The sequence below is a fragment of the Sphaeramia orbicularis genome, chromosome 7 (genome assembly GCF_902148855.1).
Source record: "Sphaeramia orbicularis chromosome 7, fSphaOr1.1, whole genome shotgun sequence".
NCBI lineage: Eukaryota > Metazoa > Chordata > Actinopteri > Kurtiformes > Apogonidae > Sphaeramia > Sphaeramia orbicularis.
This window is the reverse complement of record NC_043963.1, coordinates 15,154,646-15,176,549: the sequence shown is the minus strand read 5'-3', so window position 1 is coordinate 15,176,549 and position 21,904 is coordinate 15,154,646. Positions and strand designations below refer to the sequence as shown.

Here is a 21,904-nt window from a genome sequence, read left to right as displayed (position 1 = left end):
ACCATTTTACACCGAGGAACATTATTATGATATTGTTCCATATTTTGCAGGTGTAGTTTTACACAGACTGCTGAACCTTTGCTTCTCTTAGATGTTCTTTTTTTTTTTTTTTTTTTTTTTTTTTTTTTATACATAATCATGTCACTAATCTCTTGGCTTTTAATCCAATTAGCTGCAAAATGTTCCTCCTGCTGTTTCTTTTTAGCACCACTTACTTTATCAGCCTTTTGTTCTCCATGTGCCAACTTTATGGCGATGTGTTACTGGCATCAAATTCCAAAATACCTCATTTTTTTCTTGTTTCTCTATGTGCTATTAGGAATACAATATGAGACTTTTAAATGATTTCTTTGTTTGGAATTGGTTTTGTACATAACACATAATTCAATTAAATTTTCTGTTTTTTATTTTTAATAAGATTTTTTATTCACTGTAAATTTTTCTTTTATATTTTTAATTTTCTCTCAAGTTTTTTTTTTTTTTTTTTTTTCTTTACCCCTTGACTGAGTAATCATTTTGTCATCTTTCCATCTATCTGTCTGTCCATTCAACAACTTAATCTCATCTGAAGAATACATGGAGATATCTGCACCAAATTTATATTGTGGATGCATCTTGGCATGGAGCAAAAGCCTATTGAAAGTAGGTCACCTTGACCTACTTTTTCAAGGTCAAATAGCCTTGTGCAGTTGTAATACCTGAGTACTTTCACATATAAATATGTATGTGATAAGTTTTACACAAAGACAATCTAATCTAGATTATAGGGCAGTAACTTTCAACAGAATCTTACACTATATTTGGCTGAGGAGGATTAAAAGTGCACAGCATGTTATGTTTCTACCTGTCTTCTTTCAGCAGTTGCTTATTGTATGTTGCTGCTGTTAACTGTGAAATTTCCCCCATGGTGGGATAAATAAAGTCTTATCTTATCTTATAAATTCTTTTACAACAAACACAAATAACTAAGAAAAAGTGTACAAGAGCTATTTTTAGTCAAATATATAATGCCTTTAATTGTATTTATTTCATAGTACTGTATCTATATCTGCAATGTGCCGTGTTTTCATGAATGAAAACTGCATATTTTGATCATGTTTCTGTAATTCTGTATGCACACTGTTGCCGACAAAGTTTGATTTTTGATCATGTTGTTTTCAGACGCCTTACTCTTTTTATTCCTACTTATACACATCAGTAATCATGTTTGACAAGGTATAATGATTACATACTGAGTCCCTGTTACACTTATCTATCAAGAATAAATCACAGTCACAATCATTTCATGAGGAGAGGTAAAAATATTTTTTTCCAACTTTATGGGCAACAGTGTAAAAACCTATTTGGAGACATGATTTGGGCAGATTACCTTTCATTCCTATCAAATAAATACATGTAATTCATACATCCATTGCACACATTCACACATAATGAACTTGATGATAACTTGCACTGTTTTGTTCAAGTTATGTCCAGTTAAAGCAGTTTTTTTTTTTCAGCTGACGGATCATTAACTGTGAATGACCACGGGTATTTCAATTGCTCCCCATCCGCAGCACTGAAACCAATAAATGATCTCGCTGATCTCAGGTTAATAACGGGCTAACAACATAATCACGAGCAGCAAGGGAACAGGGGAAAAACACTAAACCTCAATAACCAGGCTGTCTGTAGACCTCATATGTCTGTGTGATTTACTTCCTGAAATCCACCACACCAGGCTTTCGTGTGTTTATGTGTGTTAATGTGTGTTTAGGTCCCTCAGGGCAGGGTTAAACTACTAACCTCCAGCTTTTATATCAGAGCAGGTCATCAGCTAAGGAAGAAGAGAACAAATAAGCATCATTAGAACAAACCGATTCCACAGTAGGCACAGGGAATAATGTGACTCCAAGTGGAAACAGGGAAACGAGATAAGAACAAAACCTTGATAGAAAACATACACCAATACTTAATGCTCAAGGTAATCTTGTAGGATGTGTGCAAGAGTGAAGAAACAATAAACAATACTTAAGCTTCATTCATATCCCATTTTGTGTGTTTTACTTTTTCTTGTGCAGCAATAAAAACATAATAAATGATATCCATGCTCTTTAAACTTTTGATTTTATCATGTAATTAGCATCATTCAATAACAATTCTGGAAAAAAGTATTCAAACTCTTAACACTTGACAGTAGTCGGTTTTCCATTGACCCTCAAATTACACGAATATAACTTGCGCATAAAAATTTACCTAATGGAAAAATGACAATTTTGCCAAAACTCTCATTTTTCGCTGGCAAGATGTGGTTTTTCAGGCTTAGAGGATTTGGTATGTCACGCAAAACTGCAATGGAAAGACCTTTTTCTGCAACTAAAGTTACATGAATAAAAAAAATTGGATTTTGACGGATGTTACAACAAGCAAAGAAAAAGAGTTTTAAAAGAAACATGGCGCAGTATGTGTGGACACACCAGGAAACGGAATCATTTTTTAATTTAGCACAGGACAGAGGGGTAATATATAATAATAATAATAATAATGAATATATCTGTAAATCAACACGATATTTGCATTCGCCACCATGCTTATGGAATCACTTCTCATTTCATCTTGCGATAATAAATAAACAAACCATCGCATTTGTGATTTAATGGGAAAACTGACATTACACACTTATGGTTTTTTGTTGTTTTTTTTTACATTCAGTAAATATCAGTAAAGTTTTGCGCAGATGTCCAATGGAAAAGTGAGTAGTGAAAACACTTACAAGTGAAAATACTCCATTATGAGTGAAAATCCAGCATTTAAAACCTTAGTTCAGCAAGAATATTTAACAACACAATGCAATAAACCTATATATAGTACAGTGATGTGTTTTGATTTATTTTAGTAATGCATTCATGGGTGTGTTACATATTAGTGCTATAGCATTTATGTTTATTTTAACTACTTGGTAACTTTATGGAGTTTAATACAGTAATGCATTACATTAAATAAGATCATCCTATGTTTGTAGCGTCGCTGTACTCTAAAAAGCCTGAGAAAAAGTGCCTGGTGTTCAGCTCTGTGATAATATGCTTTCCAGTTAATTTGAGGGGAGTTTTGAAGATTTTATTCAGCATTAGAAGTATTAGAGTAGAATTTTTCAATTTATTAAGGAAAACTTGAGGATATAGTAGTTTTTTGGCATCTTTGGGCAAAATTTTCAATTTCAAGTGGTCTGAGAAGAAACACAAATTCCACCCTCTTCTGTTTACTGTTTTTGGGCTGTAGAAAATCTATCCCCTGACTCATTACAGGTTTTTTCAGACAGGTACGGGAGTTAAATATGTGACTGACAGTTATAATTACTATTGACTCTATTTGTTTGTCTGTGGCTCTACACAGAAGTTTGGAAAAGGGTTTCTGTTTTCCAGTAGCATGAAACAGCGACGGGTTATCTAGCTTTATATTGATTTGGACTAAGAGGAAAGAGCTGCATATTGTCAAATTACGGTTCTTTATTTCCTGATTTCATCACCTGCAATGTTAATGCTTAAGACAATCCTAAACAAAATCAAAGTATTAGCAGATATATGCCTTTCACTGGACTGGAAGGAGATGAAAACTGTAACTAAAGCTGTCAGACATGAATAATACCATATTTCCTTCTGTTATTAAAGGTATGAAATTGTCTAAAATGCAAGTAACCTAATGTCTCAGCTTTGTACTTGACCAAAAGCACTTGTTACATCCTTGCACCGGATATGTGCCTCCCTGTGCGGCGGTTTGAATAGATTGTTGCTGAGATATAATTGAATATTATATATTTTACATCTGGGTCGGCGTGCTCCCAAATGTGCTGTGCACCCGGTCAGAGGCAATGAAACACACACTGGCTCCGAGCCATTTTTAACCTCCTCCACTTTAATATCACCCACTCGCCATATGAGCCTCTTTCAAGGGTAATGAGGGAGCAGACTACTCACATCCGCTGTCTGGACGGCAGGTTTTCCAATGCACAAACACAAGGGACACAGATTTTAATCACAGACGTGTCTCAACTTGGGGGTTGTGATAATGGGTGGGCAGTGGGCCTTGGGTCTGCATTATTAGCTTTATCCGGTGTGTGTGGGTGTCAGCAGGGTTGTGTGTCTGTATGTGTGGTACGTAATATATACAGTAAGTACAACCTACAGAAAAATTACAAATTCAGTTCAGTTTATGAGAAAATTATTACAAACAGTTAAGATCAACAATTCATTTACGAGATACATTTTGAAATAGGACACCCCAGAAGCAGTGCTCAGCTTATAAATGGGAGCCCTTAAACATGTGATAAGAGACACAATTTACATTATAATCTTTAATAAATTCAAATGTTCTAAATAAATACAAACATTTTTTAAAATATTCTCCTATCTGTCTAATGATGTTTCATTTCATTTCCTTTTCCTGAGTCTTATCATAGTCAGCATATTCCAATATTCTCAGATAATTTAATAGTCAGACATGGGGCTTTATCCACATAAATAAAGAGTTTATATGATTTGTATATCAGCCATGTGGGGTTTAGGGTCAGGTATATTTTTGAAGTAGCTTTGTTTGTTTATGTTTTGGTTCATTAGGCCGTATAGTGTTACACTAAGCATAAAGCCGCAACAGTTTTTGCTTAAGACACTTTTTAAAGCACAGAAAGAAATTTTACATAATAAAAAAAATGGACTCTAATCTAAATTACTTACCAAACTACCCACTGCAGTTAATGGCAAGAAACAAGTCATTTGTTTGAATTGCACCCACATTTACATATATGATGTTTGTCAAATTAAAAGATTTTTTTTTTTGAGCTGAGAAAGTAGCACTTTGTGGTAAAGACAATAAAGAAACATAAAGTTTTGTGATGAACAGCTCAAAAAATGATCTTTTAATTTGACAAACAGCATATACGTAAATGGTGGTGCAATTCAAACAAATGACTTGTTTCTCATTTTTTGAGCTGAGAAAGTTGCACTTTGTGGTAAAGACGATAAAGAAACCTAAAGTTTTGTGATGAACAGCTCAATAGACTGCATCTCTCACTGCATGTGATATTATGTCCCCAACACTTAACTCTCCTGCGTCTCTCTGTACTGTCCATCTCTAATTATTCTTACACTTTGCAATAATTAGTGAACTACAGATGGCCATCACTTTTTAGTTTTTACAAAAAAATATAATTACATTGCAACACACACTAAAATACTATCATTTTAATGCAAATATTAGCTTGTAATAAGTCCATGATCTTCATATATTTACATATATTTCTATATTTTATATCAGAAGTTCTCAACCGGGGTGGCACCCCCCCTCATTTCACTTTCACTTTCTCACAGCTTAATCTACAGAGCTATATAACCCACCACGTCCTCCACATACAGGTCCGTTGTGTTACTTCTACAATTACTTATCACCCCCACCCCACGCCAGTCCCACACATTTTTTGGCTTGAAAAAAGGTTAAGAAGCCCGGTTTTATATCATTGTCCAGGTTACTCCACAGTTTCACTTCATACACAAAAATACTACTTTAATAAAATATGTTAAATTGTTTTTTCTCGCATTTTATCAAATGATCTTACTAAAAAACTTGTGTGGAGTTTGAGGTAATACTCTCTTCTCTCTATTCATGACTTATTGACTACATCTTTAAATTCAACGCATTTCTGTTTTCTCAGTGTTATTGCTTTTTCTGTAAAAACACAAAGGTTGATGAAAAGCACTCTAAATAAAAGTGTTGTTCTTCGCCTCTGTGCAGCAGAACATGAGTGACCAGCATAAACTTTTGTGAGAATACCAACAATTTGCAGTTTTATTGCTGCTACTTTATGTAGATGAAGTTTACAATGTCCAACATGTCTATATTGGTCAGCTGCCATCCCCAGGGCACTGGTTTTCAAAGTAGGGGTCTCCAGGGACCCCACGGACCCCGACATCACAGATGACTGATTAGACTCACAGTGACAGCCATGTCAGGGCCCCCCTCCCTAAATTCTTTGAGGCAATAAAGCCAAGGAGGTGAGAGTGTGACACCGGCTTGACCCGCTGTATGAACCCCCCTATGGCATGTCAGAGGTGACCTTCTGTGGGGGTCAGAGGTCAAGGTCTTAAAACTAGAACATGAAAATCACGGCGCCTGTTCATCCCTCTCAGCAACCTGAAGCCCATCTGGAGGAATTCACCACAAATGGCTCACAAATGAGAATTAATGTTTTCCTCTTAGGCTTTAACTTTTGATTGTACATAACGGATGCAGATCACATCAGACATGTTGGACAGGAGAAACCAGTGATATGTAGCCTTCATGAATATGGATGTGGCTGAAGTTGCTGACTGAAGGCTTAATCTGCAGCGTCCTTGAGCCCCATAGAGTGGAGCGAGGTATTCTGTGAGGTTATCAAGCCTCCATCTGTCAGATTCCCACTCACTCCTGCCATGTGTTTTCAGGGAACTGGCCTCATATCAGTAACAATGGTCCCTAAGAGGCAGCTGAAACTGCTGACTGTTTACAATCAGAAGGGCACGGCGAGGGGCCTGAACTACTGAACTAGTGCAATGTGTCCAACAAACTACTTCAAACACTAACTAAAGGCACAATATCTTATATTTGTGCATGCTCCTGAGCTTATGTGGAGTATATGTGGGGCTTGTTTGTCAATTTCTTGTATGAAACATCATTCATTGGTTTCTAAACTGCCTTTCTGAAGCCAGGAGTTTGCATTTTGACTGTCACCATGTTGGATTTTTGGAACTAGAAGTGACTACATTTCTAGGCTGTGGGAGGCATCAAAGTCATCTGCAAAGAGCCATTGGTTAGCTAATGCTAAATGCTAACTCTGACAGTAAACGCCATCCAATATTTTATGAAGTTATTCATAAATATAGCCATTTCATTGTCATTTATATGTCTTTTTTTTCCTCAATGAAGTCATTTTATTGTCTTGTTATTGTGACCAATTCACCACAACTACAGCTTCTGAACTTTTGTTCAATAAAGATAAGCTCTGAAAACCTGAAAGTTCAATCACAGCTGTTAAAGTTTGACATGATAGATATCAAAATCTTATTAATGGTACAATAACTTAAAGATCGAACAGTACAATACTTATTAGAGGGTCCAAATAAAACCAAGGAGACCAGAATGACCCCTATAAAATATAACTGACATAGTATTTTTAAAGAGATGTTCAGAGAGGGGGGGGGGGGGCTGTATTTTTAGGTTTTATACTACTTGTTAATAGAGAAACAACTTATGTTATCACATAATATCATAGTGAGGTTTATTCCATCTGTCCCTCCATGGTCCCCCCCAAAAAAAACACACCACATCCAGGGGGCATCCCAACCAGATGCCCAAACCATATCAAATGACTCCTCTTTGTGCTGAAGATTAGTTATTTTCATTTATTTTACTGATTTATATTATTTACAAAAATCTAAACTGTCTATACGTATTATTTTTAATTTAATTTAACCCCAGTCAGTGTTCAAGATTTCCCAAAACCACCATTTTCCTTGATTTGACCAACACTACTGCATCTAAAATCAGATCAGATTTGACCCAGAAAACCCTCATTGTACAGAAGTTTGTGGTACCATCACAAAAAAGTACCACTTTCAATTATCATTTTGGTATGTTTTAGGGCACTGTAGGAAAAATCTAAATTCAGGCCAAAACAGTGTATTTTGTGATGGTTTTACTGGTGCCAAATGTTAAATTGACTTCAACAGTACATGAGGGTTAAGTTACCTGTTATATCAAATTGGATTTGGGGTTTGATAAATAATTAAGGATCTTAACCCATAAAGACCCAGTGCTATTTTTGTGCCAGTTCCCTCTAAATTTAACCTTTCTTAAAGGGTTTATTACCATTTTTTAAAAATAATATTGTCCTTTGTATTTTGCATTTTTTCTGTGAAAATCATGTATTTTCTTGTATTTAATTTCTTGATCATGTAGATCAGGGGTGTCAAACTCAGATCCTCCAGAGCCAGTATCCTGCAAGTTTTAGATGTTTCCCTCTTCCAACACACCTGATTCAAATGATGAGCCTATCATCCAACTCTGCAGGAGCCTGATAACAACCGTCAGGTGTGCTGGAAGAGGGAAACATCTAAAACATGCAGGATACCGGCCCTCGAGGACCGGAGTTTGACACCTGTGATGTAGATGTTCGTGGAAGCTCACATTAAACTTGAGGGTTATTATGTTTATAGAAATAATGAAAACTGGGGGGAAAAAAATTTACTTTTTAAGCAAAGATATCAAGAACTGAATACAAAAATAAGCATCTCCATCCACTGTCATTGATCCAACTCCATGGGTTTTACTGGTGAATCAATGTTGTAGAAGATGACGGTGTTTTTATGTTCACTACAGAGCCTCTGAACATCCAAATAGGTCATATCTGATGAACATGAAAAGATGACAAACTGCATTTTACACCAATTATTCCCATGGATTGATAGGATTAGTGTTTCAGAAGTTATTAAATATATTAGATCAGTAGATGTTTTGGTCGCTAGTGGGTGTTTGGGTCTGTATGGGTTAATCAACATCTAGTTTGCTGACAATTTGGTGGGATGCCCCCATACATGGACAAGATGAAAACAAAATGTAACCGTTTTGAGCAAAAATTTAAAAACGTCTCGATAAGGAGTTTGTGACTGGGGGTATGGGATATAGATCACAGCACATTCCTCCCAACAGCTTCTTTGTTTAGAAACTAAAACAGACAGGCGTGAATCTGCAGAGCATCGATATGGAAACAAACCAAAACAAACGAGGAAATAAATAGATTTCTTGTCTCATGAGGTAAACTGCAGCAGAACAAGCTGTAAAACTGGCAGGAAGAGAAATGATGAACGAGACTGGATTCACGTAAAAAAAAAAAAAAAAAAAAAAAAGAAGTCAACTGACAGTGGTTTTCAATGAGTGTGAGTTTGCGAGGCTGTGTGGAGGAAGAATGTGGTTAATAAATGACTGTGAGCGACAGCCCCGGCTCTAAGATAAATGAGAGCAACTTAAGTGGAAGGGAATCAATGGCTGAGGGTAAGTTTTAAATGCTCCCTGTGGAGAATGTATGAATTAGACACAAGGCAAAGCCAGCTTAAAGGTGCATGGCTGCAGCCTCGACTTCATCTGTTGCTAGACTCCTGCACATGTAGACCCCTGTGGCTTAAAATTGCCTAAAATTTGATAACATCCAGAACTTCCAAAGTCAGATTTATTTTCCCCAGCCAAGGATTTCTAAAATGTATTCATGAGCAGAGTCAAAGAGACATCCGTACCGAAGCAGAAAAATGATTGAAGTCTCGCTGTATATATAAGAATTAATCTTTCAGCAAAATTGCCCACAGAAAATTGGGGCTTATAAATTTATGGTTTTATTAGGTGACACATATTCAAGTCTTCGTGGATATATTTTTGATTATCAGATAAAGGGGGAAAAAAAATAGAAAGTGAATAAAGATAAAGAAAATTGTTATTCAAGCCTCATATAATCCCCTCAAAATAGCATTTCTCAGCTTTTTCCTTGGGCCAATTAAATACTGGGACGTTTTCTCAAATAAATGCTGCTCCTCAGAGAAATGACGATAACAAACATTTGGTCTCTATATTTACAGGCAAGGAAGCTTTAGGCTCTTCAAAAAAAAAAAAAAAATCACTTCTGTGCAATTATCTCAGGGAAAATCTATGCCTATCATAATGTAAAGTGCAACAGGAAGAGAAACTATAGAGTCTGCAGACGTTAATCACACAAGCAGCAGTCTAGACAGGACAGGAAAAAGAATATCCAAAAGCTCTTTAATGGTCACAACCACTTTGATAAATATTTTTCATGCTCCGTCTGCTGCCAGCCACCCACCATGACTACAGCCACCAGTGAAGTCTCCAGCAACATGATGTCTCAGCCCCCACCCATACTGAGTTGTCTTTGGCAGATAACTGAGGTGGGAAAGAAAAGGCTGATGGGGAAGGATTTTAAAAGAAGTGAGCAGCCACAAGGCATCTGTAACCTTCCATGACCAGCAAAATAATGAGGTATATACAGCATTAGACCATCAACAGTCAACAAAAACAATGGTTATGCAATCAAGTCCTAACTCCTGTGTGTATCACGTGACTAAAACAGACAGAAAAGAAAACATGGAATGCCTAAAAGCACTGTTTTTGTCAGTACAATGCCATAGATACTGATGTAAGAACTGAAGTGATTTTGGTTATTATCAAAAAAACCATGGAAAATGGATAGATATCAGCTCTGAAATCAAACACTTATGAGCTATTTTTGTTGTTATCATTATATGTAGAATATTCCAAACATGAAATTCTTTTGTAGACCAAAACATAATGCAAATAGTTATTTTTTACCAGAAAAAATGACAAAAGTGAAATAAAAACACATTAATTTTAACATTTTAGACCCATTTATGGAAGAGTGGAGGGTACAAACACTTGTACATCTAAGTCAGTGGTTCCCAACCATTTTCAGCTTGTGACCCCATTTTAACATCACAAACTTCTGGCAACCCCAGATATTCAAAACAGAGACTTTTTTTTTTTTTGGCTAAAATTAGTTTTTGATCATGTAATCATTTGCTATACTATGTTGTAAATAAACATTAATTTTAAACGACATTTAGTCTATATAATGTATATTATTATGGACGAAGGCAGTAAATCCAGGTGTAGATTACTGCACAAAGGGAGAATTTGATTTTCCTTGGTCAGGATATGTACAGTCAGTCCAGCTTGGATTTACAAGGCTGACAATTAATACTGAACAAACAAGAACTCAAACTATGAATTATGAAAGAGCAAAACAGTACCACAGTGCTTCAGTTTCAGCTTCACAGTTTGTCATGTCTTATATGTATTGTGATTGTCTCTGCCAACTCACCATATATTTTTATTAATAAATTTTTATTTTTATTAATTAGTAGAAATTTCAGGCGACCCCATTTGAATTCCAGGCGACAAGGTTGAATAACACTGATGTAAGGACTTAAGTGATTTTGGTTATTATCAAGAAAACCATGGAAAATGGATCGATATCAGCTCTGAAATTAAACTCTTATGAGCTGTTTTTGTTGTTTTCATTATATGTGGAATATTCCAAACATGAAATTCTTTTGTAGATCAAAATATAATGCAAATAATTATTTTTTTTACCTGACAAAATGACAAAAGTGGAATAAAAACACATTAATTTTAACATTTTTGACCCATTTATAGAAGAATGTAAGGTACAAACACTTATGTATCTACAAGCTGAAACCACATAATAATGAAATCAATTTGACTGTGGTCATCTGAAGGTATAAATAACATAAAATGTGGAAATCAAAGTGTCAAAGGTGACAGCTATAGAGAATGCAGAGAAAACACTCATTAACTGCAATAGCAGACAAAGCCCAGCCCATTAAAAAGACAACAAGCCACTAACAAATCCCTGCAGACAGTGGCCACTCACAGCAGTGAAAGACGGTCCGGAGGAAGTAACACCTTTCTGATCACTCGCTGATGTCTCACACCTCACCGCCGACTCATCCCACCGCCTCCCTTTGTGTCCCACAGGAATGATAATGGTCACTCTGTCCTGTCCCTGGAGAGAGCTGGACATCTGTGAGGGAGGGGAGGCTTCCACTTTCTCCAGTCACTTCATGTCCTGCCAAAGTGCAAACAAACGAACATTGTGTTTCCCATCGGCTGCTGCTGCCCTGACGGCCACAGACTGTCCTTGTTTATGGACTCATCACTTGATTGTGGCCTCGCAGAACTGGGTCCATTCTCTGTGGCTTCCTTGTGATAATTGTAACTATTGAGTCTGCAGTCTGATGGACTTACTGCAGTATTTAGACTGGAAGCATTCTGACTGTCTGGGTATTTTCATCTGTTCTTATTTTAGTCTAGTGATTCACTTTATTTTTTTTATTCCAAGTGTATATGTAGTTCCAAGAATTCACTAATTTTACTTAAATTCTTTTCTCATTTTACTGTTATTTTTTCAGGTATTATGAAGGAAAGCTTGAGTTATAGAAGAAGAAATAGGTCAGATGAAAAAATGCATTAAATGTGATTTGCAAAACCAACCAAACTATTTATTTAAAGCTGCCTATTGTGCAAAATCATTTTACTTTTGCACATTATGAAACATTAACAAATCAATGATGATTTTACCTGCAATTCTATTTCACTGTCGTCTGTTCTACATTGCTCATTGTACTTTTTATTTAGTTTTCATTTTTTAGACTTTTGTTTGCTACATTGTAACTTGTAGTCTACTTGTCTTAGTCTTCTAGCTGTGTAAATAGATTATTCAAATAATTTGAATATGTATATCTATATATTTAATTACCTTTTTCTCTACTGTTACGATTTTATCCCATAAAGACTCAAACAGCCACAGGCGACCAAAACCATCTACTGATCTAAACTGTTTAATACCTATTGATCTACTAATCCTATCAATACATGTAAATAGTTGGTGTAAAATACAGTTTTTCATCTTTTCATGGTCATCAGATATGACCCATTTGGACGTTCAGAGGCTCTGTAGTTACCGTGGAAACACCGTCATCTTCTACAAAATCGATTCACCAGTAAAACCCTTGGAGTTGGATCAATAACAGTGGATGGACACACTAGGTTTATGTTCAGTTAATGAGAGATTTTGCTGAAAAAAAAAATCACTTTTTCTTCAGTTTTCACTGTTATTAATATAATAATCCTCAACTTTAATCTGAGTCTTTATAAACATCTACATGATCAGTAAATTAAATGTTGGAAAATACAGGATTTTTACAAAAACAAAACACAAAATACAGAAGATAATATTACAATAAATGGGGATAAACACTTAAGGACGGTTAAATATAGAGGGAAAAAATCATTTTGGAACTGCCACAAATGTCACACTGGGTCCTCAGGGGTTAAGCACTATACTCTATCACTTTTTTTTAATATTTTGACTTTTTATTGTTTATGCACTGTTTTTATTTCCCTCTGGATGTTCCTTTTATTTTTTAAGCAGAATGAATTGCCTTTGTGTATGAAATGCGCTATTTAATAAACTTGCTTTGTCTTTAAACTGCTCATCTCCACTCTGCAAATGAGGAAGCGTGAGCAGTGGTGGAACAAGCAATAGAATAAATGGAGAGAGCGAGCACAGATAGCAGGAAAAATACTTTGAAACAGAAAAATAAGCTATTATTTTCTGATTGTTTTCACAGCAATTACGCCCAAATCTTTGCAAAACTCTAGGCATCAGGCGGATATCTGTCTGTGTGTACTTTACTCAGAGTTTTGTCTCTCAGATGGAATTGCAATTGGAAAGAATTTAAGTAGAAGGTCAAAACAAGTCTTTTCAGAAAACTCTAAAAATGAATCCCTGTAACAAATGCTGGAACTGTAGAACTCTGCCTTGTATGGTGTCCTTGAGTCTTTTGAAAGGTGGCCATAAAAGAAAATATATTATTATTGTTAAAACTGATAACTAGTGGATGCAGCTTTGCCCCATGACTGCAAGTTACAGCTAAAGACATACAACAGTTACCATGTTGGTTAAAACTTTGGTACCTTTATCATTTAAATGTTATTGAAATTATTGTCTAGTCCATTTTCATTATAGTAGTACATGAGATCTGCATTTAAATAGTGTAGTTTTTTTCATGATGTGTGAATCCCAGTGTTAATGTGTCTCTTTTCTTCTGTGATGCTAATTGCTAATTGCTTGTTGATGAGTAAATAAAGGCAATAAAGTTAACAGCAGTCCCTCTAAGAGCACTTAAGTGAGAAAAGCAGCTTTGTTTTCGTATTATTCTCTTTGAGATGGCAGTACAAACATATTGCCAAAGCTCTACATCCCCGAGAACCATCCCAAATACAACAGAATGTCCTTTACTGTCAATATACGGAATGTACAATGAGATTGGAGGAACAAGTGGTGCCAGGTACAACAAACCCCGCCCCTCGCACGTATTGTAACTTATTTTGGCATCAGTCCCCTCCATATAATAATTGTTAAATGTAAGAATTACATATGTGCTAAGTTTGAAGTAAATTCAAACAAAATTTATGTTTTTATGGACATTTGAAATTTTACCCATTATAAGTAAATGGGAAAAGAAAAAGCAAAAAAAAATGTAAAAAAATTTTTGAAAACAACCTATTACTTAGATATTTTTGCAGAGTGATGTCTAAAATCAATCTCTATATCTCTGCAACGTTTTAAGCAAATTGAGTTAAAATTGAGGTTTTTATAGCAATTTGAAATTTTGCCTATTATAAATAAATGGGGGGAAAAAAAGATTTTAAAAAATTCATAAAGAATTTGAACTTTGACCTACTTTTCCCAAAATGTAATTGCATCTATTCTGGGTCAGTGGCAATCCGTAAACCCAATTTGGTATGAATTCAACCCATAGTTTTGCTGCTACAGACATGTGGGATTTTGACCATTGTAAGTAAATGGGGGAAAAAGAAAGATATTAAAAAATTCATTAAAAATTTTAACTTTGACCTACTGTTCCCAAAATATAATGAGATCTATTCTTGGTCACTGGCAATCTGTAAATCAAATTTGGTGTGAATTCAACCAATAGTTTTTCTGTTGGAGTGTTAACAAACAAACAAACAAACAAACCAAACCAAAAACAATACCCCTTGCCTCTCCTTTCGGGGGCGGAGTAACAAAACAAAGAAAACAGAAAATGCATGAATTATTATTATTATTATTGTACGTACTGTGTTAATGTATTATTTTTGGGAAATGGTACACACTTTGCCTTTTGTAAGCCATTTGTATGACAGACGTTTAATTTTAAAAATGGATACAAAGCTGAATATTGCAATAAGACACTGGCTTAAATGTTCATCAAACTCGCAGCATGACTTTGGATCCTGAGTCTGTTTTCATGTGTGCATTGCGTGGCTGGATTTGTTGGAGCAGCAGGCAGCCGTATCAGCGTTGCTCAGTGTTATGCAAAAACATGATGCAGACACAGTTACAACACATCCGCTTCCCTTCAGGGGGTTCACTATCTATATCTGAGGATGTTGATTAGATAGCAGCCCCCCCCCCCCCCCCCCATCATCATCATCGTTTGTAATGTGAGGCCTTGCTATTCTTACTCCGGCATGCACTTGTTGTTGCTGTGTAGTACTCTGCAGGGCGAAGACAGCGGTTAACTCCTAAATGAATCGATCAATACCAAGCTCATTTTTATTCTATACAAATGTGTTTGATTTTCTCCTGAAATTCCCCGCCTGAAACAAACTAGGCGTAGAATTTAAGCATGAATGCGTTTCACGTTTACAAGTCCCAGCCTGCATGTCTAGACTAAAGGATTTTACAACTGCAGATGCACAGAGGCAGTTTCACACATTAGTCTCATTCTAGTACTAAGTTGTTGTTGAAACATCCATTTCCCATGCTTGGATTTTCCAGCAGTGCCCTCAGGCCGGTGTGCTTTCTCACTCTGCCACTGACACCCCCACCATGTGCATCTGTCCACTGATTTCTGGACAACACTGTGACTTTCTGGAGAGCTCAGGGTTTTCACTTTGTCATGGTCTGACACAACAGACACAACCCCTTCAAAGACCTGATTTACATGTAATATGTGTTTTTAGTGCTGTCAGATGATTAAAATTTTGAATCAGATTAGTCACATGGTTGCAGTGGATTAATTTCAATTAATCACAATTAAATATCATTCATTTTTTATCTATATTAATTGCGTTTCATTTTGCACGAGCAAACAGACTCAAGAAAGAAGGGAATGTTTATGCACTTAATGTGTTTGTCACAAGCTGCGTGATGCGTTAGCTGAAGTACTAGCAGAATCTATGACTAACGTATGCTTCGCGTTAAGGTGGTACTTTAAGCTGGGAGAGCTTTGGTGGAAAGAAAACTCTTTCCTGCAGAGTGTGTATAATACTTTATGTCGGTCGACTGTTCTGTCTTGTTTTTTTTTGTCCTCATATTTCCATCCAGATGGCCAACGTGTTGTTTAGTGTCTTCCATCTTTATGGGTTGGTTCTGCTGTCTGTCACTACCGGATCAACTGTCCATTTGTTCATATGCGACGCTAACTCTACTTGGACAAACTTCCCCAAATGCGTTACCAGAGACATTCAGAGTCATTCTGCTGCAGATGGGATAATTGCGTTAAAATTTTTAATCAGTTTAATCATGATGATGGATTAATTTGAGTTAACGTGTAAATTTTGACAGCAATAGTTATTTCCTATTTATAAAAATCTAAATAAGTAAACAGATCTAACAGGTGTAGAGAGGCTGTTTATTTTGGTAAAATTGGAAATTCTAAGAAAACAGGATTTTAGATGAAAACTGAATCATCATTCTACTTGAATTTCTGTGTCAAAACATGTCAGTTGATTTACCTTTTACTTATTGTTTATAGAGCTGCACAATTAATCACAATGTCAGCTTCTGTGGCTATATGATTATATAAGGCTGCAATTTAAAGATGCATTATGTGAATGGTTATATTTTGGATTAAGTGTCTTTTATTGAACTCTACATCAAGTTTGAGTTGAAACATGATTAGTAATCTATTCTGTCTCCTTGGTAACCAAACATATAGATCCAAAGTGTAATATTTTCCACAGTAATATTAATATTCAACCAATAATGCAGCTCTAATTGTTCATATCAGCACAGAGACATTTGATATTTTATTCTTTTACTGTCAAAGTACTTTATTTATTACCCTCTGGATGTTCATTTTTTTTAAGTAAAGCTCATTCAATTGCCTTTATGTATGAAACATGCTATATAAATTAACTTGCCTTGCCATTAAATTGCTTATTTCCACTCAATAAATGAGGGAGCATGAGCAATGATGGAACGAGCAATAGATTAAATGGAGAGAGCGAGCACAAATAGCATGAAAAAAAGTTGTGAAATAGAAAAATAAGCCATTATATTCTGGTTGTTTTCACAGCAATTATGTTCTAAATCACACATTGCCTGCCCACACCGTCGCAAAACTTTAGGCAAGAAGCAGATGTGTGTGCTTTACCCACAGTTATGCATTTTAGACAGAACTGCAACTGGAAAGAATATGTGTCCAACATCGTTTAATATGACTTGTGATTTTCAGCTCTTTTTCACCTTTTTCTTTAAAAATGAAGTGAAATATATCCAGATAATGGGCGTTTTGGTATTGGTGGATGCAGTTCACTGAGCCATTTCAGACAAAGTTACATCTTATTTTACTAACTTCATGACAACCTAAAATTTTGACTTTAACCCATAAAGACCCAGACATCCACCAAAACCATCTACTGATCTAAACTGTTTAATACCAAATGATCCATTAATCCTATCAATACATGTACAGGGTGGGGAAGCAAAATTTACAATATTTTGAGGCAGGGATTGAAAGACAGTGTATGACCAATTAGTTTATTGAAAGTCATGAGAATTTATTTGCCACAAGAAAATTGACATAATAGAAAATGTTTTTATTCTATGTGTCCTCCTTCTTTCTCAATAACTGCCTTCACACGCTTCCTGAAACTTGCGCAAGTGTTCCTCAAATATTCGGGTGACAACTTCTCCCATTCTTCTTTAATAGTACCTTCCAGACTTTCTGGTAATAGTTTTGCTCATAGTCATTCTCTTCTTTCCATTATAAACAGTCTTTATGGACACTCCAACTATTTTTGAAATCTCCTTTGGTGTGACGAGTGCATTCAGCAAATCACACACTCTTTGACGTTTGCTTTTCTGATTACTCATATGGGCAAAAGTTTCTGAAAAGGTATGGATAATAGTGTTAGGTATGATTATGACATCAATATATGTTTGGTTTCAAAACAATTGACGTAGTGCCTGCTGAGAAAAAACAACTAAATGTTCATTGTAAATTTTGCTTCCCCACCCTGTAAATAATTGGTGTAAAATGCAGTTTGCCGTCTTTTCGTGGTCATCAGATATGACCTGTTTGGACGTTCAGAGGCTCTGTAGTTACCGTGGAAACACCTTCATCTTCTACAACACAGGCGTCATACATGTGGCCCGGGGGCCAAATCCGGCCTGCCATAGGGTCCAATCCAGCCCGCGGGATGAATTTGTGAAATGCAAAAATTACACTGAAGATATTAACAGTCAATGGTGTCAAAATCATTGTAATTCAGGTTCCACATACAGACACATACAGTCCAATTAGATTTCAAGTGGGTCAGACCAGTAAAATATTATCAAAATAACCTATAAATAATGACAACCCCAAATTTTCTCTTTCTCTTTTTTTTTTTTTTTTTTTGTTTTTTTGGTGTAAAGAAGTAAAATTACATGAAAATGTTCACATTACCAAACTACACTTTTACAAAAAAACGTGAATAACCTGAACAAATATGAACAAATGGAAATGTCTCAAGAAAAGTAAGTGCAATTTTACCAATATTCTGCCTGTTACTAAATGTTTTGTGCGATTGTAATGCACATGTGTAAATGATAAACTGATAAACCGAGGCAGAATATTGGTAAAATTGCACTTGTTTTTCTTAAGAATTTAAGTTGTTCATGTTTTTCAAATTTAAAGGAAACTTTGTAGATGTAAACCTGATCATAATATAATTTACTTTTTTCACTGTTATTATTTTACTGGTCCAGCCCACTGGAGATCAAATTGGGCTGAATGTGGCCCCTGAACTAAAATGAGTTTGACACCCCTGATCTACAAGTTGGATACGAGTTGGATCAATAACAATGGATGGACACACTTGGTTTATGTTCAGTTAATGATATATTTTACTGCACACATCACTTTTTCTTCAATTTTTCTCTATTTTTGCTATAATAACCATCAACTTTCATCTGAGTTTTTATGGACATCTACATAATGAGTAAATTAAATATAGGAAAATACCTGATTTTCACTTAAAAATGCAAAATACCAAGCATAATATTAGAACAAATGGTGATAAATCAATTGAGAAAGGTTAAAAATGGAGAAAAAATGATTTGGAAACTGCCACAAAAATAACACTGGGTGTTTATGGGTTAAGTACATTTCAGAAAATTAATACTGGATCAAAACATCATTCATTTTTCACCACTGACCACCATTCATATTTTTTTTCCAATCCAATTTTAGATCGCATCATGTCTCTCTATATAAAACTAATTTTACACATGACATATAGTACAACATAAATAGACAGCACATTTATGGAGTAGCATATTATTATATTAGATTTCCCAGAATCCTTAGGGGTGTTCATGTGTGGCTCCATTTTTCACACTGCCTATCCAACCATTTAATGCAAACTTCTCATCTGGCCTGTAACTATCACAGACAGCCAGTGTGAACACAAGAAGGACACATTTGCAATTAAATTAAAAGCAGGTTTAATTAAATCAGGACTTGAGGAGAACCTGCAGGATCCGTGTTGCCCTTGTGCCTTGTGTGTGAATGTTGGGTTTAATTCGGTCATGCACTTCACATTACGATAGTGGTGACCTGTGGCCGTTGTCCTCACAGCCTCCTCTGCAGCACCGGGAGGCATGTGGCCCCCGCCCCGGGTCCCAGTTTGGCCGTCTGCTCTAAAGAAGCTGCATGCGCTCCCACAATAACAGTATTGACGTCACTGACCATCATTGGACTCATGCTGCGTTCAGGGTCCGCTCTTAACCTCCGATTTCTGATTTCTGCACAGTCCTTTCTCAAAGCTGATTCCATATGAAGGAGGGAAACCGAACAAAAGATTTATTTATTTTTTTTGTAGAATGGAGTTAGAGATGAGGAAACACAACAGAAATGACTGTAAAATCATTTCAGTTATTATTATTATTTGTTTTACTGGTATTAGTAGTACCCTGTGTTAAGATTTTACTGAAGCCAGAAAGAAAAATCAGTGGAAAAAATGGGTCATCTGCTGTGATTTTTAACATATATAATTTACAGGTTTGGATTTTACTGTTCCTCCTGATCATTCCGAGAAACAAAGTCAATTTTGTTAATGTCTCTAGTTATTTGGTGCAGTGTTTCCCAACCTTTTTGAGCCATGGCGCATATTTTACATTAGAAAAATCACAAGGCACACCACCTAACAAAAATGTCACAAAAAGTATATTTATTGAAATATAATGCAAATCTAGTCTCAGTTTACTTCCTCAGTGTGAAACCATGGGCCTGTTTAGTTGAACACAAAACTGATATTCTTGAAGGAATCGAAGATCCATATAATAGCAGCATATGCCCTCCGCCCCAACCCGATCTGTGGGTCCGTGCAACACTAGTGTGGGTGGGTTTATCAACAGAACACACAGAATTGGGGCTGGTTCACCTTCATTTTCACTTTGCAAAGGGAAACTGTTGTTGTAGAGTGGATCATTGGCGCGTGCAGTCGTACATATCTATATCACGCCACTTTCTTACAGTACCAATCAGGTAAAATTAGATAATCTCCCACGGCACACCTGATGATTTCTCACGGCACACTTATGTGTCTCGGCACACTGGTTGGGAAACACTGATTTGGTGATGTTAAAGTGAATCATCCTCCGCTTTGGGTGATAATTAGATACAGGAAAACTGAGAAGAAGCAGCTACGTTTATTCTTTTTGGTCTACTTCAGTGAAATAAAACATAGAATGCACAGCTTCATGTTTGTAGGGTGTCAGAATCTAAAAGAACAGCTGGTGTTTCAGTCGACAGTTTATCCTGGAGGCATAACATATTAAACATGTTACACAACTCTACAAAAATGTGTAACCAGAGGAGGGAGCTTAAATAGTTGCATTCTTACAGGAAAATAGTTTTAAAAGAATGTTTAACAACTGCAGGATTATGTTGTCATGTCGGGAAGTAGAGTTTAAAACATCATGTGTCATGCATAGTGGATTAGAAAGATTTTACCGTCTTTCCTCATTCAACATTACATACAACGAAGCTGTTATGTTATGCAGAGCTGCAACTCTGAATTTTGTTAACTGTCATCTATTACATTGATCAATGATTATTATGGTGATATTGCAGTGATATAATGAGTCAGTTTCAGTTACTGTTTAAAGTAAGAAGGTTCCACATTCTCTGATTCCAAACTGGTTATTTTACATACTGTATATGTATATTTCCTGGATTCTTTTCTTATTAACAGTATCATGCTTGACTATGACTGTGACTTTGTTCATTACAGCCCTAGAAAAACAACAAAAATAATGGTGGCCAAACATATTCAATTCTCAGTCTCTTTATTGAGATTCAGCATAAAAATATAGGGATTAAGTGCACACTTTTACAAACACAAGTTAATTAGAGACTGTGTTAAATGTGACCCTCTGCTCCCATGACAAAAATTAGCCTAAACAATAAGAAATATTTGACATGTGTTGCATAAAACATGGTGTAAAACAGCATGATTAGTGCTGTGATCTCCTGTTGTGCACAAAGAGTTAAATTTAGTACGTTTTAGGCCTTTGGAGTCATTAAACCTTGAACCTAATGTGACCCTTTCACCTCATGCCAACGATGACCTTTTGGAAAAATGTAGATTTGTCAAACATTCTCTGTCATTTTAACACAACAAAACCTAATGGTCATTTTTGCCCTACTACATGAGAGTAGATGTGTAACAGGAAATTCATCTTAATAAAAGATGAAAACTTGTACTTCACACCCTCCTGTCTTCAATCATTACATAATAAAACAAGAATCTAATCAACTCACAATTTTTTGTTTACTTTCAAGGAAGTTATTAACCTTTAAAGATGTGGAATTATTGTACTGTCTTCCAAATGAATATTTCTCTACATTTAACCTTTCTGAAGTGATTTGTCACCATTCAATATTATATCATCCTCTGAATTTTTCATTTTTCAGTGGCAATCTGGCATTTTGTCTACAGTCTATTTACTGAC

The 21,904-nt window shown here is 35.7% G+C and overlaps 1 long non-coding RNA gene across 1 annotated transcript; it reads left to right on the top strand.

Annotated features, from left to right (window-relative positions):
• The first annotated feature begins 4,405 nt into the window (after positions 1-4,405).
• On the top strand, positions 4,406-12,595 carry LOC115421985 (uncharacterized). The gene is made up of 3 exons (XR_003935776.1): positions 4,406-4,529; positions 4,593-4,595; positions 12,560-12,595. It is a non-coding gene; the product is annotated as an uncharacterized LOC115421985 (long non-coding RNA).
• The last annotated feature ends 9,309 nt before the right edge of the window (positions 12,596-21,904 follow it).